Source organism: Battus philenor, unplaced genomic scaffold (genome assembly GCF_028537555.1).
Source record: "Battus philenor isolate CCGP_79_NKW_IND1 unplaced genomic scaffold, ilBatPhil1.0.hap1 SCAF_27, whole genome shotgun sequence".
Lineage (NCBI taxonomy): Eukaryota > Metazoa > Arthropoda > Insecta > Lepidoptera > Papilionidae > Battus > Battus philenor.
In genome coordinates, this window is record NW_027181690.1 from 3414517 (window position 1) to 3442231 (window position 27715).

Below are 27715 nucleotides of genomic sequence, written 5' to 3' on the forward strand. Positions count from 1 at the left end.
TCACGGAAGGCTGCGAATGAGGCGGGTGTTGGCGTAGTAGGTGTGAAGTATCTTTGTGTTATGTCCACATGTGAGAACACTAGTTTTGAACAAAAGAGGCATTTATAACACCTGGTGTTTAAGAAACTTTGCAGATGTGAGACTATTATTTAAGGGCGCATATGTGTTGTTGGAGGTGTAAGGAAAGCCAGCCTTGTTCCTGTATTCGATTGTCAGTCTGATTTCACCCCACGTACTGTGAAAGTTCATTATTCTAACGATAAAATAGTTACATTCATATCGAAATGTATTACGTTGTTGTCTTGATTATTAATTTAAATAAATTCAAGGTTTCAATTTATTTAATGTCATTTTTTATGTAATCAGGTGTTATAATAAATGAATGTTTTTATATGTACACGTTATAATAAATAAAACAACTTTTTATGTACGCATTAAATTAATTATAATGTACTATACAAATGTTAATGTACCGTGAATGAATGGGCAGGGTCAAAGAAATAAAGAATATTACTTCGCATACGCAATGGGCAGGCTATATAACGCGCGAAATAAATGACTGCTAGGTTCTCGAGTGAATACTTTGGTACCGCAAGCGCGAAAAGTCCATCCACAAAGTGGAAAGACGATCTTGTTAATGTCATCGGAAGAGGAGATACAAGCCTTTTCCGACCGATCTTATTGGAATAATATGGGGGATACTTATGTTCAACAGTTGACGATATACAGCTTAAATAACGAGGCCAATACTTTGACTAAAAGGTTGCGTCTCTCTGGCACATTATTAAAATAAATCGTAATATGTAGTGATTCTGGTATTTATAGAAGCTTTGCTAGTTTCTTACGCCACATCTCCAAGCGTTAAAGCTTTCTAAGTGGTAAAAGGGTCATCCAGATAATAGCAACCGACCTAATCAAGGTTCAGCTCTCTCTGGCGCCTTTTTGCTATACGCGGTTTAAATGAGAGCCCAAGCAAAGGTTTCCGAGATTTTTACGTGAAGATTTCTTCAAATTTGATGAAATCTTATAATGAATATTATTTAAAAGATACTGTTATATCATTAACAGAATGCTGCAAGTATTTTAGAGTATACATATCTGGTGAATGTTTTTCTTTACAGAACCGTTTCTCTCATATCTCGGAGTATAATGAGACAATGCTTGTTATGATAACATTATTATGTAATTATAACAGACGAGAACCTCTGTGATTACTGTAAGCAGTTCCAAACGGTTGTAAGAATATGATAACTTATGTCATTGAACGTATGCTGTTACTTCTGACCTCATTGGCAAACTCTCAGCCGCTCAACGACTCATGAAAAAGGCGACAGTCAGATCTCACGTATCGGAGCGTACTAGAAGTCACATAGTGAGCAATAGACAATATAGGCAATGCCTACCATATACTGCCGGCTCTTTTATATCCGGCAACCTACGTCTTTTATGCAAGAATCTTAACTGATTATGGTCTTTTTAATAAACATCTGTTTACTTTAGGTGTTACGGGCAGTCTTCTGTAGGATGCTTGATAGAGGACGAGGCTGCTGGAACGTACCACTTAGGTATACCTCGGTAAACTTGGGGAGTACCCTAGGTTCACCGAGGATCTTCCCCGAGATCACAGGCGACATCAAGGATCTGCTGAGATTTCTGGAGAAGCTAACCCTGCCGCAAAATGAGCGCAGTTGAGTTTGAGATGGAGTGAAATTGAGAAAAATGGCTCAAATGGATAGATAAGAAAAGGAGAATGCAAAATAAGGAAAAAACTGAAAAAAATATTTATTATATGTTATTAGAAATACAAATACCCGTCATCTTATAAGAGATAGGGCGACGTGTGGACTCCCAAAAACGGGAGCAATAAAAAAAAGAAAAGCTGCCACATCCACATCAGTCTTCTAGGCTATGTCGGTTACTTTCTTTAATCTACAGATATCGTCATTCTTGATTTGAAATCCCGTGCATAACCATCTCCGTGGCTCGTTGAACGTCCGTATACTTACCCATGAAACCAGAAGTAAAGAACTAAAGGTATAGATAAGAATGAAAGAGATTATGACGGATAAGAGAAGAATGAGTGAAAGATACTAAGAAGGATATAAGAAGAATGACATTATAAAAAGCGAACGTGAATCAATGATTAAGTAAAAACTGAACCTGTGAACACCTAACTGGTTGTACGAAAGGTCCCTAACAGCAGAGCTAATAAAAAAGTGAAGAATCACGTGTCGTAAACCGTAATTCTCCACTATTAACACATATTGGTCGTAAGCTTTTGACTTAAGTCATAGATCTTTCTCGAAACTGCACGTACCCTAGTTGTTATTTTATTCGTTTAGTATCTGTCTGTGTCGAGGTTGTTGTACGATTAGTGTATGCGGCGAAAATTCAATATTTCAGTCTGTAGTCTGTCTACTGTGTATATATATGCAAGAGTATATTTCATATCAACAGCTACATCGGTTGTTGCACTAAATACTTCTTGGATTCGTGCCATAAAATTTAAATGAAGACTTGTGTCTGTCAACTTCGAACGACTGATCTTACTCATCTATTAAAAAAGAAACTAGTTTCGTTTAAAGCTCAAGTCGTTTACTCTTTTAGATGTCATAATTTAATATATTTAAAAAAATACAAAATTAAATACGTTTGCTTATTGCAGAAGTAAACAGTCAGATGGTTAACTTATATCAAAACGTTAATAAATGAATTAAAAAATAAACAATGTTAAACGACTCTCTAAATAATAATAAAACCGGACACATGCAGTCAATGTTAAATGAATTATAGCCAATAATTTTATATGGAAATTTAGAGCTACCGTAACCTCAGTACCGCGCGTTGGGTATACGCGCGACGAGGCGGGGAGAGTATCGGAGTATTTCGTCAATTCGTTTATTGGTGGGCTAATAATAATAGAGGATACCAAGGTATCTAGAGGAGAATTGTATATTCTAAACCATGTTAAAATAAGTGAAGCCTAAGTTAGTAGTTATTATTGAATTAAAACTTTAAATCCGATGAAACTGTAGTATGTAGCGGCACGGGCCAAGGTTCCTCATGTAGACCTTCAGCTTCTTTACCTTAAAAGAGGCTAAGAGCCCTACCCCCTCAAATCTCCTAAATCCACAAATGCCACTGGACAGCAATGTAATCCAGGTAAAAAAAAAAGTAAATAGCTCACAATTCTAATGCGAAAATAAATGAATATGTATATGAACTGGTAATACCTTTAAATATGTAACACAAATGAGAGAATTCAAACATCAGGTTACCGCCATGCAATGTGCACACTTCGCGGCGCTTATGCCCGGTTCTGTAGCGTCACTTCGGCGGAACGTACTGCGGTAAGAAAAGGGTTAAAATAAATCGTCATAATTTCAGCCGATAGATGTCCGCTGCAAGCAAAAGACTTCCTCCAAAGATCGCCACAATGATCGGTCTTAAAATCAATAGTGTACAGTACACCAATACCTCACTTTGCGTCGTGGTAACGTTCAAAAAAAACACGACGCAAATTGAAACGCCGTAAATTGAATTAAGATTATCTTTAGCAAACCATTTAAAGATCCAAGATAGGTTCCAGGGTCACGAAAATACTACTTTTTAAAAAGAAAATTAAACAAAGTAAACAATTTAAAAACAAAAATAATATAACTCTGCCAATAAATAAATTGGAAAAACATATATCTTTTTTGTAACAACACGTTAAAAATTACATAAATTTATTATTCTCTTTTAAAAAAAGCACGACACACTACGTAATTGAAACTGAACTCCAAAATTAGCAAAACAAAGTGAAAATGAAACTGAATTTTTAGTTAGAAAGGGAATCTCCGAGTTTCGATGGCATGGCGCAATTAGAAACAAAAGTGTTGCCTTTTAGAAAAAAGAGAAAATTTAAAAAAAAATTAAAGACTCGAACCCAATACAACGTAATCTCGAAAATCTAACGACGCACAGTGGAAATAAGTACTAATTAAGCAGCGACGCAACTTCGAAAAAAACGCAAATCGAACCGACGCAAAGCGAGGTATTAGTGTACTTAAAAATCTTAGGTAAATTGACATTTGATAATTTTCAATAAGATAAAAGATTGAAAGAATGCGCGCCCTCAAGTAAACTATGGAAGTACTATTACAAAACATTATGCAATAGTAATGACGTCAAAATAAAATGACTTGGGCGTGGCGACCTCGCTCAATGCTAGGGTTAATAGTGACACAGCAATATTACGTGCAAATAATAGATAACAGTTATTATCATTGAGTAGAGCTCAGCGTTGTAGTTTTTCCATCAAGTTTGATCGAGACATGGAAACGCTAATGACATAATACATCAACAGAAATGTTTTATAAAACATTGCGAGGGGATAGAGAAAATTTATTTATTCACTATCCACTGGAGTAGTCGATATAGCATGAAGAACATATGACCGTGGGATCCATAAGGTGTACCATAAAGGCATGGTTTAAAAACGTCATATTACTTTGCCGACCACAACGCGCAAAACACCACTGATCGGTAAAAGCAGTGTAAGACATCCCATAGGCTAACAAGTCTAGAGCTTATGTTAAGCAGTTGACGTCCTAAGGATAATATGACAATATTTTTTGAATAGTTATGGGAGGTTTCTTTAAGAGACTCCGCAAGGGGTGAGGTGTGAAAATAAATATTTTTACCGAATTAGGATGCCGCTGTATGCTTACGTCTCTTGGTCGAATATTCCTTATAGCATGGATGCATAGACCGCGGCCTGCGGGCCGCATGCAGCCCGTCGGTCGAATACTGGTGGCACGCTGACAGCAAAAATAATACTCTCGTACATTCGAAAAATATTAAATTCTATTCCAGAATATAACCAAAAAAATTTAATTACCTATACTTCTGGCGGCCGGCCCGCCATCATTTCATGATTTGCCCGAGTGGCCCCTAGTATTAATAAGTCTGTGCAACCATGCCTTAGAGTATTAGAAAGACGCTAGATTCAGACCGCTTCCTAAGGTTTCTATTGGAAATCTTTAGAGAGGTTTGTCTAGCACTAGGTTGTCTAGGACTTCCTACGACTGATATGATATTTTGTAAGTAGGTATGAGAGGTTTCTTTACGAGCCTTGGCTGGAAACGTTAAATAAATCTTTTTACCGAATTAGGACACTGAGTACTTTGGTCTACTTGGTGGATATTCCTTAGATTAATGTCCCCGGAAGACGTTGGTTGCTTCCAGCCGGTTCTTGATGATGATATTTTGTAGTCATCATATCCGTCCAATTTGATAAAGACAAGAATCATATTTAGCTTCCGTATAGTGGAGTCTTTCAATTTAAAATGTGTGGCTTCGACGACGGTTGTGGATGCTTTATGCCTAATGCATCCTGGGACTATAACACAATCAAAGGGTGTTTCTTTTTGTAATCACTTTGCAAAATGATCATAATCCAGTATTTAATGCTATTACATCCCAAGCGATATAAGAATAATTTAATAGAATAAAGAATCCTCCACTTAGTAAAAGAATTTTAACATTGTTTTTCTTTCTTTAATAAAACCCCTTTAAATTAAATTGAGCCTGTTAAATAATTTCAATAAGAAACCGTTAACTTATTAAAAAAAAACATATTGTACATAAAGAAACAATAATGAACAGGTAATCAAAATTTGATTCACTATAATAGTTTTGGTAAAACAACTAGTTCAACTGCTCTAAAACATTTTTTAACATAAAAGTTTCTCGTCAAATATTGTACAGGGTTATTTAAAATTAGAAGTAGCCTTGTGGTAGAGAACTGAGATTTGCATTCGTAAGTCGCGGGTTCGATTCCCTAGATACACTGTCATACAATATTTCACACTCTGTACATTAATTATATAGGATTGCCATTGCTCACAAACAAGTTTCCAGAAAATTGACAGTAGCGTGATCTGCATACCATAATACCAACCATCGCCAATCAGCCTGCCAAGCATGGTGACTATCCCCTTTTTGGACAAGGCCTATGCCTTGCAGTAGACATGTTTGAGCTGAAAGGACGATGATGATTTGAAATAGGTATAAAAGTTTAAAGTGAGGAAATGTGTAACTTATTTACTGTCAGTCAATGTATGGTACATCCTATCCTAAAACAAATGGCTACAGAAATTTTAAACATCTTAATAATAATAAAGTAAGAAAAAGTGTTTCCAAAATTCTAATTACTTCATATTAAAATTATAGATTGTTTACTATCTGTTCCTACAGACTATACTCCCGAAGGTATAGTTACATTCCAATAGAATTTCAGAGTGGTCACTTTATGTAGGGTAATTGGGAATATCTGAAAACTTCAAAGCTATTTGCTTACAAATGCGCTTTACCTATAAAGTTTTTACGCCTATAACTAGGAGTGGTCCTCAATCAAGGTTCTGGATAATCTCATGTCTAAGGCTTTAAAAAGTGACTAGTCTAGATATAAGTCGATCAAAAACGTGTCGCAGACTAGCGCGACTCCGACACGAGAGCTACACTACTACACGAGAATAGATTCCGCAAATAGAAACACGTGTTCGTACGTGCGTCTCTAAGGGCATGTTCATATTCATTTTTACGCACTATCTACCATGTGTCTACTAGGCACGAGAAAGTCACGTCAAGTCGCCTGTTCTCAAATATCTCGTGTGCACCTTGTAAATCGCGCCCTTCATGAGGAAGGGGCGATTTACGCTTACCTACCTTAGGTAAAAGTAGCTCTTTCTCGCGCACAATATTTTCCTCAAATTCGTGTGTGTGACAGTAAGCTAGACAAATTTCAAGCCGACTGTTCTCAAATATCTCGTGTGTGTTTTATAAATTGTGCCCTTACTCATCGCTCACATATCTCAGGTAAAAGTAGCGCTTTCTGGCGCACAATAATCTTATCGAGTCCGTGAGCGGGACTGGAAGGTAGACAATCTTCAAGCCGACTGTTTTCAAATATCTGTTGTTTGTCTTATCAGTCTCCGCCTACAACAAACGTCAAGCTATCTGTTCTTAGTTATCTCTTATGCATCTTGTCAGTTTCCACCATCGCGCATATAGCTCAAGTGGCGACTTGCAATCCCACACAATCTAGTCATCTCAGGTATGTTAGGGGCGGGAGGATTGAGGTAGACACACATGTATGTCATGTAGATGTCCGCCATCGCTCCCTACCACTTCCAGGCACACAATAGCTGCCTGTGGTGTGTGAACGTCAGGACAATTGAGGTAGACAGACGACAAGCGGTTTGTGTATATCTCGTGTGCGTTAATCGCACCTTTGTTATCTGACATATCTAAAGCGATAACTAGCACATTATACTCACCTGAGTTATATCATCGCCAGGGCGGGTAAGATATACATCAAACTGTCTGTTCTTAAATATCTCATTTGCGTCTTGTAAATCACTTCTACACAAACTATAGTCATTTGAGGTATGTAAGCGCTAATATGATTGATGCAGACAGAAGTTAATCCGTCTGTAAACAAATGCCTCATTTGTGTTTTGGTAATCGTGTTCCTCTCCATATCTCACATACTAAAATCGATTCATGTAATTATTATTACTAGTAACTACATGACTTTACTGTTTCTGACAGCAAACAAATGACTTGTAACCGCATAAACACCATACAAGGACATCAGTTGATATCGACCGCATATTGTAGAACGATAAAAAAATAAATCTAATTAGGTCGCTACCACACTATGACGTTGGCGCTTAAAAGGTTTGATCAAGACTTAAAATGCACATTGGTGCGTTTTCAACATTGAAAATCTGGTGCAGGGGAGGAATGTTCTTGATACTTATTTATCCTAACATTTATCCACTGGGATTCTTCATAGTGACTTTTCTACGCCATGAAAACGCCCGAAGAGCCCAATTTTGGTAGAAACTAGAATGAAATAGAGCTCCCCTATAGTGGTCGTTGAGTAAGAGGTCGTCGAACGTATAAGAAGCACTGTATCCGGCGTATGAAAGAAAGTACTTGGAAGGTATGCCAAGAGCATTAGAATGAAAGATATTCTGAGAGAAGACAGTAGAATAATATAAGAGATTAAGAAGTATGAAATTTGAAGCAAAAAAATCTCTTTACCACACGTAGGGGAAATGCGATGCTCCAAAAAAAAGGCCCGAAGAAAGGAAAAGGTTATTCTAAATCTAACATTGGTACCATTACATTTATAATAATATTTGTCACAGTATAGCGTGTAGTGACTGCGATGGATCTGTGCCAAATGCGCGTTCCGAGTATGAGTTACATTGTATAGGGTTCGAATCCGGCGCATATAAATTACTATCATCATCGTGTGCTTTTACCGTAGAATTCCAATAAAAGTGGTTGGAAGCGGCATGCATCCAGCGTTTTTCACGTTGACTAGATTGTCCTTGATCGGACGCTGTGCTTGTAGGGCCTGTGTAGTTCCAAACGCGTCCTGATTTGAAAAGAGTCCAGAACAAACTCACGTCTTTTTTTATGCTTACTTAATACATCGGTAGAGTTCTTCACTCTATATTAGGTTTGTTTAATAAGTTGCATGCGAGGATGTTTTATTACCGTACACAGTTGCCTGCAAAGGAGTTACTGATTTTATGAGGCTTAGAGAAAAGATATTTGTCATCACTAGAAAGGTAGAACGGCATGAGGCCGAAACCCAATCCGCTGCTCCGAATCACGGTCGGTAGCAAAGTAACTTAAACAATACACACCAAAGAAAGGCACAAATCGCGTAACATAATGCTGGATAAACTCTGTGTTTGGCACTAATCGGTGTAACATGAGGATGCCCTGTGGAGGGGTGAAACACTTGTTTAGCGATTTAACGGTGGTAGTTGTGTAATTCGCATTGTTTGCCGCATGCGCATTTATCGGCGGGCTGGCAGGCGGTGCACTTTATTGCACGACTACTGCTGCATAGCAGAAGTAGCTATATATTAGTCCCTTTCTTAGTTGTCATTACTTTCCAAAAAGAGTCACTATCTTCACTAATTTTTTTTATAGCTCCCGTATTTGGGGACCTCCCGTTCATCCCTATCGTGAAAAGGGCAGGGACTTTTATAGTTGAATATTTTTTTCATTTTCGTTTTTTTCACATTCTACCTTTTCTTTTGTCACAATTTCAATCATTCGTTCCTTTATTTTTTTCTGTATATATTTCGTCTGGCTTACTAGTCTTCTTCTACACACCCTCTTTTCTTCCCTTTTTCTCCTAAAATATCACAGTAGGTTTTCTTTATATCACAATAAAATTTTATTTTTAGGCTTTTGGTTATTTACCTCCTTGTCTATATAATCTATTTAAATGTCTTTTAATATTCTACTAATACTTATATTTACATATTACAAATTTTCAGTCTTACCCGACTCTTACTATTTTATTTCTTTTATTTGAAACCTGCATGATCCGTCTGCAGAATTTAAAGACGAAGGGGATGGGGGGATAGGGGGTAGGCGAAAAAGGTATCTTCTTCTTTTCAGCCGATGGACGTCCACTGCAAGGCTTAGACTTCCTCCAAAGATCGTCACGATGACCGGTCTTGCGCTGCCCGCATCTAGCGATTTTAACTATATCGTCGGTTCACCTTGTGGGAACCAACGTTCACTTAGTGGGCTATATATTGATCCTTTTCTTACTTAGTGGGAGGCCTCTACAATGTCATGGTTGCCACTCGAGAACCTTTCGGCTGCAAAGGCCATCGGTATAACAAGCTTAAATTTCTACTATTTTCTATTTTTGTTCTATTATTGTTGAGTTTAATCGAACGAACTTCTTTCTAACAACGGATATCCAACAAATCATGATAAGCTGATAACTTATCGCAAACCGGATCGATAGCCTGCGATACTTAATACGATCGGAATAAATTACGTGTAAACATATGGGTGAATATACGTCATTGACCTGTGTAGACCTTGGGAATGGACCAGATGTTAAATATTACGTAATAGAATAAATATACTTTTACCCGTTAGTCTAACCTGTTTGAGAAAGAGAGGGAGATACTTAAACTTGTTAATATCCTGACAGGTTTATCCTTCACTAGCATCGCCTAAAATCAGCACATTCATTATAATATTTTTATTTATATATATATATAATCTTTGCCATAAATATTGTAACAAAAAATAACATTTTATTGTACGTAACATCTATTATTACTGTGTGTTATTTTAATGAATTAATATGAAAACATTAAAAATATACAAAACTTATTCTAAGTGTCAGACCTTTAAATGTTGTGGCCAATTACCAATAGTAGTACACACTCTTTGTATAGAAAAATTCTTCACTGTCAATTGTATGGATTGTTTTAGACTACATTATCAGGGCGTTTAGAGCAAGCCTTGCTCTCTAAAATTAACCATAAATCATTATGATAAAGATAAGAACTTGATGACCAGTCTTCAGCTCTGATGAAATCCGAACGTTTGTTTCTAACCGAGATTGGGTGGATTAAACTTTATGACTTGGAGCTGTCTTGCTGAAAGGATCGTTCTTGATTATTGAACATGGTGTTGTTAAGGGACTTAACTACTTTCTCAAGAATCGTACCTTGATACAATTGTGCCGGTGTTTTCACACTGTTTCAGAAAAATATGGCACAGTCACTTCTTCATAGGATATGTCAATGTTGTACTTTGTTAAATAATTGAGAAGCTTCTTTTAAACTTTCAGCATAAATACGTTCCTTTAATTTGTTTCATTTTTACTCAATTGTAAAAAAAATCATTTGTAAACAAAACTTTTCTCTGACCTCCCTTTGCTTTCCGCTTAAGTAGTTGGTTTGAGCGAACAACCCTATTCTTTTTTAAGTTCCAATTAAAAAATGACCAGCGCGTCTCTTATAGTCTGCAAGTCCTAAGTCATCTTTTATAATACGCAACATGGTGCTAGATGCTGTTTCCGAATTTTTGCACTAACTGCTTTGATCGTCTTTTTATGCGAACACTACATTGACGACCAGATCGCGTGCTAATACTAAGCGTATAGCGGATTTTGAAACTTGTATTTGACACCGTACATACTTTATGTAATGAAATCGCAGCGATTCGATTCTCTTTATCGCCCCACTCCATTTTAATATCACAAAATATTTTACAATGTATTGGCGCGTAAATAACAAATACAATGAACGGTTATAGAAAAATGACAGATTCCAAATTCAAAAGTAATATTTTGAATATTTTAAACTATAACAGAATTAATGGCTAGACTAAGTATATACATTATATATGTGCGCGTGTTTACTGGACAAATAATCTTAGTAACATTGTACAATTTACATTAGACTTCCTGACAACGCCAATCTCGTGGGTTCACCATCAGGTGAAACAACGATGGTCTTACTTCCTTTCCAAGGGGGCGCCATGCCGCGTCAACCGGCACGTGGCTGCCACTCAAAAACCTTACTGTCACAACGGTTATCGATTGCACAACAGATAGCAACAACATATTAAAAATATATTCATAAGTCTACGATCTACTAATATATTTTATTCTCTAATTAAAAAAAAATCAGGTAAATTAAAGAACTTTTAAAATCACCTATTCATTAATTTAACCTTTGCCAATTCAGCTGACACATTTTTAATTATAAATATTCATGTAGCAGTCTAACATTGTGTTATCAGATATATGAAACGATTGATAGAATTACCAATACGTCCTTGGGGTATTTTATATCACATCGCCATGGTTACAGACACTACATACAAACCTTGAATAATAATTTTCTATGCATTGTGATTATAGGTTTATAAGCTTTAAAAATTTTAATGTGTCATGCTTTATTGTCAGCAAAAAGCTCATCAGTGACCTTAAAATACGTTACTCTCTAAATACAACAGACCAATCACTTCTGTCCATAGTGTCTGCAGGGACTTATAGTAAAAATTTATTAATTTGAATATGAATTTTGAAAACGCATTTGCACAGAATATAACCAGACGTTAAAAGAGATATATATTCCACCCTTTAGATTTTACACCTGTATCAATCATCCTGTATATAGGACCGGTCGCCGACCCAAGTTTAGACCACTTGTGTAAGGTACCTCGTTAAAAACTAGCATTGACTGTCAACTGTTACAGCTCACCTACTAAACCGCATATCACACGTATCATAATTTCACTTGTTTCAATTTTGTGATAACATCATTATCACGCAAGTGATAACGCTATCACAGGGGTGCGTACACCGCGGCCAAACACCGACGGCGTGTGACCTGACAGATAACTTTAACAGTATACATGATACTTGAGTTTAAATATATATCATTATGAACTTTTATATGTGAAAAGATCGTTGTACTACTGAGATATAAATTAATAGTTAAATAATAGAAACTGATGAGGTAATGTTGCTGAAATAAAATACAATTTTTGTTTTGTACTGTTCGTGCAATGTATAGACATCGTCGACGATATCACTTCTGTCGATAGACACAAGCCAAGCATACGCCTCTACCGAAGATCGTCACGATGAACGGATTTTCACTGCCCGGATCCAGGACGACCTTAACTAAGTCGTCTGTCCGCCGGGTTTATCCCATATACATATTGCCTATTGGATTACATAAGTTATAAGCTACTACTTTACGACCTAAGTTATAAATATATACGTCTATTACGCTGATCCAGCGACTTTCGTCTACCTTGACTATATCGTAATCGGTAGAGCCTACCCCCACGCCACGTCTACCGGAATCCAGAACCTTTTAGCCCCAACAGCAGTCACTTACACGAGCGATGTACCCCGCCTACTACTTTGTAAAAATGTAGATTTATAATTAACAGCTTCACTGTGTCTTGAACATGGAAGTCAGACAGAAGCCAACTTTCTTTTTTGACGCTTATTTATTTAAAAAGGATATAAATATTATTAAATAAGTACTATCTGCATATATATGGTAATTAAAACAAAAAGATATATATAAAAACACGTACTGGAGCGAAACCGGCATTGCGAATGAAATTCTCTATATCACTGCCTGGTCCCGCGTATCGAACCCTTTCTCGTAGTAATATTTGCAGAAGCAATAATTTTTTTTTTATAAAAAATAACCAAAAACCAACAGTTTGCTAAGAAAGTTAGAATGTTCAAGCGCAGTGCAGACACGTTAGTTTGTTACTTCGTGTGATGCCGGCGCTATACTGGCTCATAAAAGTTGGTTGGTAGACATCTCGCACCGGCTCGAGACCGGCAGCTGAGTTGTTAAAAGATAAAAATTAATAGTTCTATGTATTTTAAATACCAAATCAAAATAGGTGCCATAATAAAAAAAATTGCGATGGATCACCGTCATCACCTACTAAATGCACAAAAATTGGACCGGTCTTTGTAGCAATCTTCAGGACGAACCTATGCTTCGCAGTAGTCATCTATCGGCTGAAAAGAAGAATATATCCGGCATTTAACATCAATAGAATAAATGACGTAATAGTCTTTTGTATAAAAAAATGATTACGGAAGTTGTTCATAATCTATTGCATCAACACAATTTTCAATTGTCTGCACGTTACGAAACTACTATTAGGGATTGTTCGGGAATTCCATAACGTTATTGTTTACCGTGGTTATGTAAGAGACAATGTCTTCATCGACGTCGATTGCTTCATGTTTACGGTGGATGAAGTCATAACACCTAATATGCAGAGCATGGCTGGATCTGGAGTCATCAACGGTATTTGGAATACGTACGAAATACTAAAAAAATAATTTCGATTTAATAATATTCCTAAAAAAATATTTATTTTCTGATAAAGTACTACATTAATTTATGTTTGTATGCTTGGTATTTTTGCACGTTTCACAATATTATAGTGTTATTTTGCTTCCTTCAGGTAACTTACCATTAAAACAGTTTGCAATAGTTTTGGAAGTTTCCCATCCGATCTCTCCTCACTATCTAATATTTAATTATCATTTTTTAAATAAAAAATTAATTCGAACAATAAAAAATGACTTAAATTTCACTGCATAAAGTAAATGCTCTTGGTAATAATAAACTGAAAAGACAGTCGTATGAACATTTATCGGGCAGCATGTTTCAACATGATCCAACTTGTCACCTCACCCGAGCTATACTACCGCTGCAGAAAACTACTGCTCTTACATCAGAGGTGACTTGCGACCGATAAGGGTTAAAATATATTTCTTTATAACTAAGCGTCAACAGGGGTGAGATGTAAGTAAGCCATTAGAGCCTAGGACATGATCAAGGACCCGGGAAGTCATAGGATACGAGCAGCGGAAGCCGGGTCATTGAGGCAATATTTAGGGAAGACTTGTGATTTAAAATGAGTGACTATCAGCTGACTTGAATGAATAAAACGTCATTGTAGATAATAGCAATATAATGCATAAGTTCATTGACCTTAAGTTTAATGAAAACATGACGAATTAAAATATGGGGGTACATTGAGAAATATAAGATTTTGGGACAAGTGAAACCGCGGGTAGATGTAAATATTTTAACTAAGCACCCAGCACAATGTAATCGATTGTCGCACAATCACACGTTATTTTCGTTTATCAATATAAAGTGACATTGTGCTTCGAACTATTTTGTAATTAACCTTAAGTCAGGTTTATCAATTCTGTACAACTGTCTATTGGCCTTAACAAGAACGGGCACTATTTCTGGTATCTCGGTGAGATAATTTAAATACGAAAGCGGATATAAAGTTCAACTGTGGAAATGAATGTAGATATTTATGTAAAAATCAATTTGTTTTTAAAGAGCAAGGGTCGGCAACCTTTTTATATGTGCGGGCTGCAAATGTTGCGGTGAGTTCTTACGGGCTACATATTATCTAATATACACAATTTTTAGGATAAAAGTAAGAAAAGGACCAATATTTAGCCACTTCCACACAGAGTCTCTGTGTTTGGCACTAATCGGTGTAACATAACTCCTGAAGATGCCCCGTGGAGGGGTGAAACACGTGTTGAGTAATTTGGCGGTGGCGGTTGTGTGATTCGCATTGTTTGCCGCATACGCATTTATCAGCGGGCTGGCGGGCGGTGTACTTTGTTGCACGACTACCACTGCATGTGAGGAAGTGGCTAAATATTGGTCCTTTTCTTACTTAGGATGGACTTCCGCGAGGTAACGCTTGATTCCATTAAATACGCTGTTACTTCTGACGGTTTTAGTGCTTGGCGCTAGTAGGCAATTGCCTCGCGCTTGGTTTCACGTCGGGTAGTCGCATAAAAGGACTCGTTTGTGTCGAGAATAAGTAACAAATAAGACAACGAAGACACGACTATTGATTACTATTACTAAGCAGGGCTGTATTACTGTGCAGGCTATAAAATGCAAAAAACAGGCAGGTTCTTATAAAGAGAAAAATGCAATATAAAATCAGCACTTCTTTTCCTATACATACCACAGAGAAAATATAACAACCATCCCTAGCTGTCGAATTTTTGACGTCAATTAAAACAAAAAATATCGTGAACGCATAATATAATCACATTATTAAATTTTCAGTGTTTAAAAATAAAAAACGAACTTAATATTGTAAGCAATCGTGTTTTTATTATTAACGTATTAATTATACAAATGAAGTGTGCACTATGATTTTCATTTAGTTTATTTATTTATTCAATCGGAATGCGTTTTATATATATCTAACCTATTTCCAACCACCATGTATAAAATGATCACTCTGAAATATGATACATTAATTTATTTTTTCTAAAGAAATGCTACAGACCAATAATTTCTGTCAGTATTAAGTGATCAGAAAGACAGTTATTAATTTGAATATTTATTTATCCTAATATGAAGACCTATTTGTACTATTTATTACGTTATATAAATAAAGCTATGTTTTCATCATATTCAGCTTTCACACCTATAACCAAATTGTAAAAATGGACTCTGATATCATCAGTGAAACTCAAGGTTGCAAGTAACAATTAAAAGTTACATAACTTTCATATCGATTCATTGTGTCAATGAAAACATGCACCTCGTATTGATACTATAGTAACACTTGGCACGCTAAGCACGCCTGGCGCTTGAGTTATCTCGCATCGAAACAAAATTCCAATCACATTTGACAACTCTTAACCTTTGCGTACTGTGATAAACTAAATAATTTTTCCGTTAAAGATAGAAAGAAATAGAAATAGTAAAAGAAATTGACTGGTTACAGTCGTTTACACAGCATGGAAAACATGGTAACTTTTCGGACCTTAATGGCAAACTAACAGTCTTTCAGCCATATTGAAGGACTATATTCGGGATTTCCGAACAAGACCGTATCGCAACATACCTCACTGAATTTATAAGTTGAAATGAATGGATACGCCACATAGCGCTCAACAGGTAGCTTAAGGCTTTGAATGGTGTCTATGAATATATAAACGTTACGTGTGACATCCGAAAGACCTTAATCCAACGGCCTTGTTAAGTTCATCAGAAGACGTTGGATGCCTCAACTGGTTTTATTGTAAATCAATATAGAAGGCCCATGACGAGCAGTAGACATTCTTCGATTGTTTTCTTTTTCGTATTCTTCTATCTTACGTTTTGATGACATCCATTAATTATTCTTTTGCTCGTTACAAATTCTTGCATTCGATTTCGTTTGTTCTTTCATACCTCGCCTTACTCACGTCGCCTTCCCTCGACGAACAGGTACACGTTTCGTTCATATATATTATTTTTGTTATACTTAACATAGTTGTTTATCTTTATACTTATTTCTATAACCATTCCGCAGTATTCTAGGTAGATCCTTCGACTGTCCTTCACCACCACCAAGTGTAGGTCCTTCAGAAATTCAGACACTTATAGAACATTAAGACAGTGGCATAGTTCTGTGGACAATATGGCTTGCTTTCTGCCTTCAACTTGCCTATTTGCTATATACTCGTATATAAGTATGTCGTAATATATATTCACAGTAACATAATCCTATACAAAGCCGCGGTAAAAAACAAGTTTAAAAATAATTTATCTTGGTACCATAGACCTTGATCTCCACGGTTGAATTCAGATGTCGGCGACTGTGGCCACGAAGCATAATTACACAATCGTTCGAACGTAATTCGCTCGGTGGAAACATTTAAGTTGTACATTATTTATAAGTCGGAGGAAAATAGCAGACATAGTGATTTTTAAAGATAATGTGCGGTGTAAGTTTTGCCGACGTTACTAACATGATTTCGTTGGTTACAACACACTTTATCAAAACATCATAAAAACATCTTCAAAGATCCGAGCACTGTGTTGGTACAAGCATCGCCTCACAACTAACATGTAATCTCCTTGCTTCATATCTCTTACTACAGATTTACGCCATCTGTGCCAGTCGTCAGCGTGTATGGCTTCCCCTAATGCGGTTCGGACCTTATCGAAGCACCTCATGGGGCTGCGACTTCTTGATCGCCGTCCTTCTATCTACCTTTCTAGTTATTAAGAGATTTTTTTAAATTGTCGCCATAATGCCTGGCTATGTGACCAGACCAACCACAACAAACTGTTCCTAATTAGCCCTAGAGTTAGAAAATCTCGTTTATAAATGATGATTTCACTGTGAATGTGATTTTCTAGCGGCTCAATTTTATTCTAGCTCCTATTAATCTTATCTTGCATTCTAACCATGTCATAAGAAATCCGAGGTTTTGATTTAGATAAATCATAAATAAAAAAAACTTAATTTTTTGTGTGTAGCAATACGTTACGGTTTTGCAAGTGATATAGCAACAGATAAATTATCAACGTATGTTTTGTTTTACACCATATTTAAACGCCCTTGGCTATATAAAAAAAATCATATACATTTCGTCACTAGCCTAGGATACTATACCGAAGAAAGTACAAATCAAGGCTGTCGTGTTCGAGTACAATTGTAAGATTACAGTTTGATTCCAAATCGATGTGAATACATAGATCATTACGAATAAATAGTACAAATTACTTATTGTAACTTTCAAAGATAGGCCACCAGGGGTCACATCGCCTTTAAAAAATTTCAATTGTGTACCACTGATTGTACACGACAAGCCATCGAAGATTCTTATGTGAGGGACGTGTGTACATATTACATATTGAAACTTTCAGGTGTAAATCACATTTATCTAAGAAATTTACAACTTTTCAATAGTATGGCAATCATGGTGCTCGACACCCCATAGAAGACTATACTTAAATCGTTCGCGGCGTTGAGTATATTTCATTTTCATCGTTGTATTTTCCCATTCACTTGTGATAGGTTCCGATGCCGTGAAAGATACACCCTCCTCCCTGGATGTGCCTTGGCACAGTTTCGTGGGAGATCTGGTGACCATTCCAATATAATCTGATATGTTCACAGATTTCCCCCAAACCAAAAAAGAAAATTCCCAAAGAGAGATACCATTTTGTTAAGCCTCACCAATATCTTTGCAAAGAAGTAATATCATGCGATTTAAATCGCAGACAATATTACGGGCTCGACCGTAATCCTGTGATGACGATTAAATAATTACGTGTAACCGTAATATATTTTTATCAGATAACGTTGAATGTTTTATAAACACGTGTGTCGAATGCCTATTGTGTTTTAATTTCCGAACGGACCCGTCTTCAGTCGCGTCGCGGACGCCGCACTGAACGGTTGTGTTGTGAGACGCTTGTGAAGCGAAATATTTTTATAGCTCTAACAGTTTCGCGTTGCAGTGTTAAATGTAAGTTTTATTAATTTTAAATCATAGCCGGATTTTTGTGATGTTTATTATAAAATCGTTAGTATGTTAGTTATGTTTTAAACTGTAATTTAAAAATTTATTGATATTAATTTAGTGTTACGTTTATCAGCTGAAAGAAATCTGAATCATGCTTTGATTCAGCTTTCTGGCCATGCGTTCTAATCGTGGTGGGTTTTAGATTTTCTTTTTTTTATTGTGATACCGGTTTTTTCATGGTGCATGATGGTTATTTTGGGCCTGTACTCGCGGTTTTGTATCATAGTTTTTTTTCTAACTGTTTATTTTTTATGGTTAATGATGCTCAAACCAGACATGGGTCTCGTGCTGTGTTAAATAGAGGTTTCATCTCATGTATATTATATGTGTTTTATAATGACTTATAGAATATTCTCGGATGTATTTTGTTATTTAATGATGTATACAGGAAATTCTGTTGTGATCCCGGTTGTACAGGAAGCTTAGTATATTCGTATAGACAATATCAATTGAGATTTCGTGGTTAATTATTGTAGCTTATGACTGTAACGTACTTGTTAGATACAGAACAATGTGTTTGATTTCGTTCAGTTTCACAGCATCTTGTCCTTCAGGTTACTTGTATATACCGCTGCCGAACAACTATTAAACGAAACAAAACAACTATTGTGTTACAAAAAAAAGCTTTTCGTGGATTCATTTTGTTCCTTTCTTCGTAAAATATGAGATATAGAAACACTTTTAGAGAAAAGTTTATTGAAGAAAATATGGTATACATAGTCTATATATAAATGACAATTTTGTCTGTGCGCATTAGAATAAAAGGTTAATATAAGGTTAGCAATAGAAATAAAGATAAGCTTATACGTCTTTTATAGCTTTATGATTAGTAACTCTTAGGAGATATTTAATGTCTCAAAATTAACACGAAGTTTTTAAGTGAAAAATCCTGGGAATAAATTGCTTTACTACTCTGATCGGGGCGCATTTGTAACTCCCTAGCTTTAAGTTGCAAGATGCCATGTAAGAGGACTTCTAGCTTCTATCAAATTGGACTCTTCTGGTTTAGTTCTATGACGTACATAATTGTACTGTAAGTTGGTAAAGTTATGAATAAAGAGTGGAGTGATTTTTTTCTTGACAAAAATCTTTGGTTACGTACAAGATATGCATGTGGATGAACAGGTTTATGTTGGATTAGTAAAATCAGCTGAGTGGTCGTTTTCTGTTGATGGACACGTCGATCCACCGTCCGCATCAGAATTGTTGAAGCCAGTAAGAAACGGTCTTGACCTGAACGCTCCTCCTCTGAAGACACTGTTAGTGGTAGATCACCATTCTCCGTACCTCCGTCTCGAGGCGCTTCTTTTTGATTAAATTAGTGAACCTCTAACAAGTTTTATACGGGCAATCAAAAGTAAAAATCCTTAATTCAACATAATTATTATATGTCTTTCGATTTCAAGTTGGGTCTAGCACCTGTTCGGATATTTGCCTCAGAACGGAAAAGAACTTACGAAATAAACTGATTGGAACTATAGGTTTGTATAAATAGTATAAAATTAAATATTTAGTAAACATTGAAATAGCCTGGAAGCGATTTAACATTCCAAAGATGTATTATCTTCTATGAAGTCATTGATTCTTTCCGAGAAGTTCTTAATAAAGCTGGCACTCTTACAGTTGCGTCACAATATATGTATGAAAATGTTTTGTTTGTCCGCAAAAACGTCCAAAATTATTTAAAAAAAAATCAGTGTTAGTATAAAATCCGTATGCTCCTAGTATTTGTATGTATATAGTATTTGTATTTTGCTCCTAGTATATGTTTAATATATGCTTTCGTATTCAAAATTTAAATAAATAATTTAAGGCATAAAAGTATACGTATGTACAATAAAATTCTAAATGAAAAAACTATATTATTCTATACAAAAATACTATACTGATATTAATGCGTGGTAATAAATTTTGTTGATACTCACTCAGGAAACTAATTATTGTTATGGACTTGTAAAACTATATTTGTAAAGGGCAAGTGTTGAGTTTGTCATCGGCTCTGCACAGCAGAACTGCCTTCCGAGCTGCTAGTAGCTTCCTATAGCTAACAATACCAACATCATATGTTGATTGAGGATTCGTAAGTGCTTGAAACAGCCTGTTCGATTAAAGAATATTTTTAAATTGATTTACAATGTAACACATAACCAGCTTAGTACATGAATATTCTTTAATTTTTTAATATTAAAAATTAGGGGTTGTGAAATTATGGGATCCAGTTATAAAAGTCTATACATTAATCTATATCCATAGAAAGAGATTCTATATTACTCGTGAACGTCAAGAGAAGAATCCTAAAAGAGTTTAATTTGATAGAAACTAGAATCAAATCGCGCTCCCCTATAATTGTATCATTCAACTTAAAATAAAGCTACAAAGGACCCAAAGGCATCATTAATAAAAGCCAACAACAAATTCGAACTTATTTTATTTAAATATCATTCACAAATATTTTTAATACGAAAGGACAATTAATTCTAAATTGTATTATTGTCTAAAAAGTCGTCCACACTGTAATAGAATATATTTTTAATCGTTTATTATACGTTTTAAATTTATAACGCGATAATTAATATACATTAAATGTATTGTAACACCGCACAAAGCGCGAAAAAAATGTTACTAATTTTATGAAACATAGAAGAGAGTTTACAGGCTTATCTATAATTTTATTGTGTGCAAGATGATTGGTTATAAGTATAAAAGCTTTAAAGGGCTAAATTTATATTTAAGTTACTGTCAAATAATGTAAAGTATTCCTATCACTGCGAGATCGAATGAGAAATGAAAATATCCGCAGAAGAATCAAGAACACCGACGTAGCGAGAATTGTTCGTCTGAAGTGACAGGTCCTCGAGTGGCGACCACTAGTCGGTAGACGCGGCGTGGGTAGGTCAACCCAATAGGTTGACCGACGACATAATTAAAGTCGCAAGAAGCCACTGAATGTGTGCAGCGCAGGACCAGTCATCGTAGCGACCCTTTATGGAGGCCTAAGCCTTGCAGGGGGCTACCATCGGCTGAAAAGAAGAAGAAGATACCTTATCCAAAAAATAGGATAACTACATACAAAAAATAATTATTGTTAGCGACATAGTACAAATGGGCGTTGGGGCCATAAGGCTCCGGGGTGGAGACCATAGACCTAGGCCTATGTCCAGTAGTGGACGTAATGCAGCTTAATGATGATTATATAATGGAATTAGGCGTTACCTTGCGAAAGTCCATCCTAAGTAAGAAAAGGACCAATATTTAGCCACTTTCGCACATGCAAAGTGGAAGTGGCTAAATAGTGGTCCTTTTCTTACTTTAATGATGATTTAGATACACTAATGTCTATCTATATTTACAAGCTCTGGTTTTACGTTCAACTTCCTATAGTTTCGTGCCATTCATGGAAGTTATTTTAGTATATTTAAATTAGTATATGAAATAATCAATTATCTACGAGAAACAATGTATTGAACGTTGAATGAGTCAACCAGTTATAATAAACATCGGCTTACCAAGAACATACTATACTCAACAAACGTGAATATTTTTTTCCCGGTAAAACTATATTTATACAATAAAACTCTTGGGAAAATTAAACGCTTATTTATATTTTATACGTCTAATAAAATCAAAATTCACGGTTCTCGAATGGTAACCAGGAGCCAGTAGACGCGGCGTGAGTGAGCCCCCCACTTGGTGACCGATGACATAGTTAATGGTCGCGGTAAATCGCTGGAAGCGGGCAGCGCAAAACCAGTAATCGTGGCGATCATTGCTGGAAGCCTATTCCTTGCAGTGGGCCTCTATCGGCTGAAAAGAAGGAGAAGAATTAAATATATATATACACAGCAACATTACAATATCGCTAAAAAACTTTTGTAATAATAACTTCAAGAAGTGTCATCCCAAGTAACCTGAAAGTTCGGCGAGTTCACGATTTCTTAAAAAATGTAAACACCTCTTTCCTAGATTTTTAACAAGATCAGTGGGAAGTGGTTTGTATCCAATGTTTTCCGACGACCTTAAAAAGGTTTCTCTATCTGCGCTTGCGCTTGCAGGTCCCTCTAGAACCTTTAGGTCTCAACGACCATCAGTTCTATGCGCTATGTAACCTGCCTCTGCCACTTGAAGTTGCCAATCCGTGGGCTATGTCGGTTTTTTTTTACCTCTGTCGATCATGGATGAATTTATTGGATTATGAATAAAAAGCCATCAAATGGTTTAAAATCACGGTTGGACGCTCTGACCTTTCTCAATAATGTTACAAGTCTAAACAATTCAAAACGATTATTAATAAATAAATAAATTATTCAAAGAAACGTGACAAGGTCAATAAAATTAATACTAATTATAGTTGGTGACACGATTTCAACTAACGGCAATCCATAGCATTATAAAGTCTGATAGGGAAATTATATATATACAATCAAAAATAATATTTGAAACTTTTGAAATTCCAGTGCCTTGTCCGTATGTCTGTTTTATTTTATCTTCCGTAAATAGATCTATCTATTCGTATAATTAAATACCACAATGTCTCTGAACACGTAGTGCTTTGACTAATGCGTGTTGCCGACTATAACCTATGGATCTAATGAAACGTTTATGAAGGGCCTTATTACTCCATATCTCGTTCTCCAACCAGATAGTAATAGAGAGGTGCTTCGCTGTTAGATCGAATTAGAAATGAGATCTGCAGAAAAACCAAGACCTGGGTAGCTCGAAGAATAGCTCGTCTGAAGGTGACCTTCGATCGATAGGCCTAAAGGTTCTCGAGTGATAGACGTGACGTAAGTAGACCGTGCTCTAGGGGGATCATCGACATACTCAATATCAAGAGAAGTTGATAAATGCGGGTAGCGTAAAACTAATCATTGTGACAGTAACTAATTGGAAGAGGCCTATACTTTGCAGTGGTGTTCACTAGGTAGATGTTTCCTGATACTGGTAATATATCTGTAAGATAGAATTATATATATACTATCACGAATCAAACAAGGTAAAGTGAAAGTGTAATTGACCATAGTATGGTATTGGGAAAACACATACTCGCGTGAAATCTAATCGTCTTAAATGTATTCGAAGGTAGTAACATGTTTGTCCTCGGGGAATCCCGTAGAGTCACAATCGCTATGAGCACAGAATACTGCTATATGTAAAATACAAATAAAATAGAATCGCTAAAATATAAATCGAAATTCATTTACGTAATGACTATAAACTTAATTCGGCGACAGATGACTTAATATGGAGGTAGGTGAAAGAGCGAAATTTCATCTTTGGAACGTGTTATCAAAGAAGCATACGAACAATTTAAAATTAAAATAGCGACAACATTACACAATATTACAAGAGTGTACTTATCGAGTAATACATTTAGGAAGTTCATTAAAGAAATACCTAAAAATATTCTATCATAGTGTGAATTATTTTTTGCGATAATAAAGCTTGGAATCTCTACTACTGTCTTGTCTTTGCGGGCTGGTTTCTGCAGCCAAACGGCACTGCGGTACTGTATAACTTTAAGTTTATGGTTCGGTTTTAAGGAAAAGATTAATCTGATACTAGCGTATTAAATTGGGCTCTTATGGCATTCTTTTCACTACCTACACAAATGGTTCTATGTGGATATTTATATAAATATAGGGCAGACAGACAAACAAGTGGGTCAGAAATTAGAGCAGTCAGAGCTACAGGTTTTACTAGCAAGTCACAATTGGGTCGGTCCCATTAATAACAGAAATAATGGTCCAAAGCCTGCTAGAATGGAGACCATGTAATCAGAAATCACTAGGAAGGAAATTGTGATGGATCACATCAGTAAGAGAGGCAGCAATTAGACACTCATTGATAAAACAGGAAGAAGTAGAGAGAAATGAGGGAGACACTAGGCTTAAAAAGTAAATGAAATATACGTTAGGAAATTTGATTTGCAACAATTCTTTAGGAACCATGTTGTAATGATATTTGTATTAGTTGTAAAATAAATATTCATAGACAAACTCTAGGAATAACCTAAACAGATCCTTCTCCACCTTGCGTAATGTCCCTTGTCCCTTTTGAGGTTCGACCCGTTTTGAAATTTTTGTCTCCCACAATACTACGCCATTTGTGCCGTTCTTACTCGTGCATTGCTTCGGTTTCTGTGGTATCGAGTACGGACCTGATTGGACCAGTGAACGGGGCTGCGGTCTTGTGGTCGCCATCCATCCACTTTTCTGGTGACAAGTTTTTTCATGTTTTTATTCAATCTAGTTACAAATTATATGGATAAATTTAGATACGTAGTTACTGATGGCACAATAACAGTGATGTATTAGTAATGTATGTGTACAAAAAAAAATCGTATCGATTGAAATATTGAAAGTACATTCGTCGACTATCAAACCAGTTCGTAGATACATTTAAATGAATTCGATGTTACTGTAAAATTTATAACTTTGCAATTCAAATTAGCACTATGAATTTATTTAAGAATTGTTTTTTTTTTTATTACATTGTAAAGTGACACACACACTCGTGTGCATGTTGTACAGTCGGTAAGGATATTAATAGGCTGTTGTTACGGTGTTGTAGTCTGATTACTTTAAAAAAAAGCTTTTTTTATTTTATAAATCAGTGACAGGCGACCTTGTTAAGATCGTGAACGCTGGATACAGGTTGCTCTCAACCGGTCTTATTGGAAATATGTTGGGGAAGCCCATTTCCAGATTTAATCTATGATCCATAACACCCGTTTTTAGGAGGTTGCCGCCCGCTCGAAAAACGTGAACAGCGTGGGCGAACCAAGGTTGGATCCGGATCCCCCCTTGGCTTGCATATAGTCTATGCTGTCGCCCTAAGCCCCATACACAACACCAACACTACACACCTCTATTCGGATAGAGCGGTTTACTACACGCGAACGACTTCGTGCAACTGGAACGCGTCTGTCCAGCTTTTGTTTTATTTTTAAGTTCACGGAACCTCCCGCACCGTGAACTCAATTTCGATTTCGAAGCTTTAAAAACCCTAGGGCTAACAGCATCAACTTCAATCAAGAATAAGCAAGATTTGTATGAGGAAAGAAGTATTGATATTCTTATTTTTATTGGGTGTTAATGAAAATATGAAATAACAAATTTATTAATCGATTGCCGTGACGTTCACGAGTTTAAGGGGGGTTAACGACAATTTGGTGACGTTTTTTAATTTATATACAATTGTATGGGTATTTCAACACAATTGCCTTTGTAAATACGCTATTGTATTTTGATGTACAAAAAAAAACAATGCTTTCATAATCAATGAGGTCTAAAAATCGACTAGTATAATTATCGATCCATTGCCAAACTCTTAGGGAACATAGCCCCCTCCATGGTCCGCTGAGAGACTATGGAAAGGCTAATGAAACACAAAGCGAGAGACCACTTTATTCAGGAGTCTTTATTGGTAACTCTCTTTGGTCGTAGACTATCGTGTTTAGGCACTAATTTGTTTTGGAAGGCCCACTAAGTGAAAAGTTCGCTCTGAGATCAAATCATAAATGAGGATATCCGCAGAACAACCAAAGTCATCTACGTCATCGACGTTCTCGAAGAATTGCTCGTATGTAGTGGTAGTGGACAGAATAGATCGTAGGCGCCGCTTGGCCTACCCCCCACTAGGTGGACCAACGACAAAGAGAAGGGCGCAAGAAGTCGTTGGACACTATCTAGCCAATCTTTGGCTGCTGACATGTTGATGATGACTTTAGAGTGATCACTTTATTAATCGATTTAATATCTTAGTGATATACAATGATTATATATTCAAAAAAAATTCTTGCAATGTAACAAGAGCACATTGCAGCGTGAATTATAAAGATATTTTTCAACATATTCAACGAATAATTATTATATTAAATAAAATAATACAAAAATGAAAAGGCGACTCATGTGAATTTATCGAAAACCACAAGTAATCTTTCAAAGGCTTCATGAGACACGCGAGCCGCAGTTTAGTATTCCCTGATACGATCTTTACACCGGTTGCAAAACATCGATATCGATTAAATAATACAAGTGTTGCACCTTCAATTGCATCGATAAAAATTATTCAAACTCATGTCCGTCTTAAACACTAGAGATATGATGAATGGGAAATTGTTCTGATTAGATAGCTGATGTCAGTTGGGTACATACATCTGTAGGTTAAAAGTTTTACGCGTACAATCTGGTAATAAGTACCGCGTCACCATGACAAAACGCATAATCGTGCTATAAGAACATATTACAATAGCACTAGAAGTACAGATAAGCTTGTTATACCTTTCTCTTTCTGTGGATATACAATGTATTACATCATCATGTCAACCAATAGACACAATGACCGATCTTGCATCGCCCGCTTCCAGCGACTTCCCGCCACTTTGGACTATGTCTTCAGTCCACCTAGTGAGGGTGTCTACCCATGCCGCTACAGCCGGGTCGTGGTGGTCACTCTTGAACCTTTAGAGCGGTATATCTGATTTCAAAATATGTAAAGACCTGTTTGTTTCAGATATACATTTTTATTACTCGTAAATTTACCTCTCCCTTAATTTGTTTTTTCTCTCTTTCCCTATCTCTTTCTCTATCTCTCACTCTATGTAACAGGATATAAGTGAAGAACAACTTTATCAATTCGTTCATTTTTCTTAACAATTTTCCCAATACTCTGTATAAAGTTCTTATAAAACATTATCCGGAATTTCCTGTGATTGCCAATTCGTTTCGAACTCCGTGCGTTTGACAGTTTATTTTATCTGTCGTGCGTTTGACAGTTGCTTTTGAACTTCAAGCGTTGCAACTTTATATTTTCATTTAAAAGCATTGTCGGTATTTATGAATCAAGAAATTAATTTATATTCTTCACATTTAACAATAAATAAAATAATCATTCTGAAATTTGTTACATTAATTTATTTTTTTCAATTGGAACGCCACAGTCCGATATCACCTGGCAGTGGTCTATCTTGACAGC

At 36.1% G+C, this 27715-nt stretch overlaps 1 protein-coding gene across 2 annotated transcripts in view; it reads left to right on the forward strand.

Annotated features, from left to right (window-relative positions):
- Positions 1-27715, forward strand: part of LOC137925488 (oxidative stress-induced growth inhibitor 1-like) — a 42881-nt gene that overhangs the window by 5196 nt on the left and 9970 nt on the right. The window contains exon 1 of one of the 2 annotated variants that reach the window (XM_068768935.1): positions 18599-18682. The exons of the other annotated variant lie outside the window; for it this stretch is intronic. The gene's annotated coding sequence lies outside the window, so the exon portion shown is untranslated. Of the gene's footprint in view, positions 1-18598; positions 18683-27715 lie in introns of those variants that run through there. 2 annotated transcript variants of the gene reach the window in all.